Genomic DNA, 4,114 nt, shown 5'->3' with positions numbered 1-4,114 from the left:
AGCCGCCCGCACTGGGGGCAGCCGCCGCCATGGCTGCAGTCGCCCAAGAGACCCTGGCGTCGTTCTCCCCACAGCAGATTCCACAAACTTCCCGTTGGGGCCTTATGCGCCTGCCCAGGGTGCCGCAACGGCAGATTCGCCACCCGAGCAACTCCGGGGAAGCTGCGGAACTCGAGTCCGTTCGTGCGCGCCTGGCAGAAGAACGATCATGTCCCCCCAGAGCCTCCTGTGAATATTGAATCAGGTTTGTACAGTATTCCCAGTGGCACTGACAAACAAGATTCAGATTCACCACGGCGCCCTCGTCATCGGGCTGCAGCGCGGTGCCTACCGGGATTTGTAGTTCTAACACGTACACCTAAGACATTTCCCAGGAAGCCTTGCGCTGGCACTCGTCCCCAGGTCCTGGGAAGCTCGTGACCCGCGGGGACGCAGCGATAGCGCGCCTGCAAAGCTGCAGTGCGCCGGGACGCCGGCAGGAGGCGCCTCGCCACTGCCCTTACAGTCTATTCCTCGCAGGTGTGAGATGGGATGGAAAGTGCTTAGCATGGTATAAATGTATGGAGTAACTGTTTTGCTCAATAATTAAACCTTTGATGAGAGAGGGGGAATAACAAATCAGTGAACGAGTGAATGAAGCTAACCAAGCATAAGAAAAACCAGGGACTGTGATAGGAAGTGGAGGTGACTGTGTCTGGATGGAGAGCTGGTTGTTGTCAGTGAAGTTAGTGATGTGGGACTAAAATTGCCATGAAAAGCCAAATTGACCTTATGTTGAACCAGGTAAAGTGTTTACCAGCTTGCAAACTCAGAACTGAGGTAAACTGAGATAGTACTATATATGAGCCCAGAAAAAAACTTTTGTAGTTTTTACAGTACTAAAATAGATCACAAATTATTGTGTTGATCCAGACTAGCATGTGTTTGGGCGTAGCCACTAAGAGAAACATAAATGGAAACAGAAGGCAGTGAGGACAGCCAGTCAGCACAGGCAGCATTCTCTGTGCTGCGGAGCCACTGGTTCCAACCAGGCCACTGAAGGAGCTAGTCCTAAGGTCCCCGGCAAGAGGACATTTATTGGCATGAGGTGACAGATGGGATAGAGCTTGGCATGTCTAACTGTAGAAGACTGAAGTAAAACAGAGGGGGTGAGGCCTCCAGCCATAGGGTGGTGGGGTTTAATGGCCAGCAGTTGCCTAATAGCAACCACCAGACTTTGGACCAGCTCCCCACACGCAGCTCTGAGAAACTGCAGGTTGCTCCCCTCTGCCTCCAGTACAGGTCATTTGTCAGCAAAATCTATCCATATTCATGGAGGAGCAGGGCCTTGGCTAGGTAGGGGGCTGGGCTTGCTGGACCAAGAAAGGCTTACCCGTGGTTGGCAAACCGCAGCTCGCGAGCCACATGCGGCTCTTTGGCCCCTTGAGTGTGGCTCTTCCACAAAATACCGACTTCTGCACATGGGCCACGAAGTTTCAATCGCACTGTTGGCCCATGCGCAGAAGTCGGTATTTTGTGGAAGAGCCACACTCAAGGGGCCAAAGAGCCGCGTGTGGCTCGCGAGCCACGGTTTTCTGAGCCGCAGTTTGCCGACCAGCCTTAGTCCATGCAGCTGTTCAATACCATCAGTCTACATAGGTGGTTCTCAATCTCTAGTGGGCATCAGAAGCACCTGGAGAGATTGTTCAACTCTTGATGGCTGGGCTCAGCTCAGAGTTTCTGATTCTGGAAGGTGTGGGATGGGCGTGAAAATAGCATATCCCAGGTGATGCTGATGCTGGCTGGGGACCACATTTCGGGAACCACTAGGCTACATCATTGTCTACAGTGACCTCTCACTAAAAGTGGATTCACACTACTCGGAGCTCCACTGAGGCGGGGACAACTGTTGGGCTCACTGAAGCCTGAGTACGTCATGGGGCTGGGGTCCCACCGCAGGGTAGCAGTGGGCCAGAGAAGAAGGGAAAGGGGCACGTTGCCAATTTCATCTCTAATCTCAAAGTAAGTTTCACTTGCTCAAAAGGCTGGTGTTCAAGGGTTTGGGCCAATTTTTTTTAAAAAAATATATGTTTTTATTGATTTCAGAGAGAGGAAGGGCAGAGGGAGAGAGGGAGAGAAACATTAATGATGAGCAAGAATCATAGATCAGCTGCCTCCCGCATGCTCCCCACTGGGGATCGAGCCTGCAACCTGGGCTTGTGCCCTGACTGGGAATTGAACCGTGACCTCCTGGTTCATAGGTTGCCACTCAACCACTCAGTCACATCAGCCAAGCGGTTTGGGCCAATTTGTTGTAAAAAAAAAAAAAAAGCCATTGATTCCTACCAGTCTTTTGTTTAGCTCTGAAGAAAGGAGCTCAGCTTCACAGGTCCGGCAGCAGCACATGGCCCTGTCCTGCCAGGTGAGGCCAAAATTGGAGCTTGATTGGCGAGGAGGCCCCGGGGAGTGTCTGCCCAGTGGAAGACCTGGATGGAGCACAAAACCCACACCACCACCTGCCGGAACACAGAGCGTTCTGTGTCTGCTAGCACGTTCACAGCTGGAGGAGAGCCTGGACGTGCTCTGGGTTGACAATGACCTTTTCTAGGAGTGGGGCAGCAGGAGGGCAGCTTTGCTGGGACCATGGAACAGGCCGGGTGAGTGGAGTTCAGTATTTTTTGTTATAACTTCTTTTTTTCCACATGAAAACATTCATGATTGAAGTGTTTTTTTTTTTTAATTTTATGGACAAAGAGCTAGCATTGTTTCTGCAGTGAGGTTGATATGTCTTGAATGACCCATTCAAGGAAGTTCACTTAGTCCAACTTATGAAGCCTGTATCTTTCGTATCCTGACACAAACACTGGCAGCCCATATCGAGGCCATATTTCCGGCTCAGACCTACCTGTTTGAGCCGATGCAGCAAGAACAAGAACCTTGGCCAGAGTCTCTCCAATGGCTCCAGCAGGCCTGCTGACCAGACATCTTGCTCTCTCAGGTGCCTCAAGGTAAAAGCTTGTGATAACTTCTTCAACTCCCCACACTGAGCCACCTGCCACTCGAGAGAGACGTTCATCTGCAGGGAACACTGGCAGGCAGGCCTCTGGCCAGGCAGCAGAATGAGAACCTGGCATGGAGTGCACTGCTTGGGCATTCTGCCTCATGCGGACAAGAAGAGTTTGTAGGACTGAGAGTAGGACTGGGACTCAGAATGCTGAACCAACCTGGGTTTTAGGGGGAAACTCCCATCTCCACCCAAGAGAAGGCCCTTTGGTATAAGGTGGGCTCGCTGAGGTCTCAGGAGGCAGCACCAGTATGAGGGGTAGCAGGGAACCCTCTGGGCTGTGAATTGGGTCCACCCAAGAGAAGGCCCTTTGGTATAAGGTGGGCTCACTGAGGTCTCAGGAGGCAGCACCAGTATGAGGGGACCCTCTGGGCTGTGAATTGGAAGCAGAAGGACTGAGGGCTCATGCCCCAGTAGGAAGCCTCAGAAAGCAAGGAACAGCCTGAACACATCAGGGGAGCAGTTAGAAAAAAAAGTCAGATCTCCAAGTCAGTCTGCACCCCCACCCCCAGGTCAGGGGAGCAGATCTGAGAGGCAGACTAGAAGGCTCCCTAAGAGGGTGTGGCTCTTACTGTGCTCCCACAGGCAGAGCTGTCCTGGGATTCCCCAGCGTGGGTGGACCGAAATTAGATCTTATTTTCCTCCTCAAGCCCGCTCTTCCTGAGTTTCCCATCTGGGAGAATGGTGCGTCCATGCTCTATTAGGCTTCGATGCCTTGCTTCCTGCATCCCTTACATGCCTTCTAAATATCTTTCAACCCCCCGCCCTCTTCCTTTGTATACTCATTGCCATTGCCATATCTGGGCTCTAATCATTTTTCATTTAATAGAATCAGTTGGTCTTCATGCCTCCTACCTTGCTCTTCTCCAAACCACCCACAGAGCAATCTCTCGGCACAGAAACGTGATTATGTCCCTGCTCAGACTTCTCCTCCGTGCCAGGATAGAATCTAAACTCAGCGTGTTGCTTTTATAACGTGTGCCCAGAAAGACACATATGTTTCAGTCCAAGTTTAGTTCTTAGTCAAACATTTCCATTCCCAGTTACCTCTTTTGGATCTAGAAGTGATGG

This window comes from Myotis brandtii, unplaced genomic scaffold, assembly GCF_000412655.1.
Source record: "Myotis brandtii unplaced genomic scaffold, ASM41265v1 scaffold1167, whole genome shotgun sequence".
Lineage (NCBI taxonomy): Eukaryota > Metazoa > Chordata > Mammalia > Chiroptera > Vespertilionidae > Myotis > Myotis brandtii.
Note: the sequence above shows the minus strand (reverse complement) of the source record.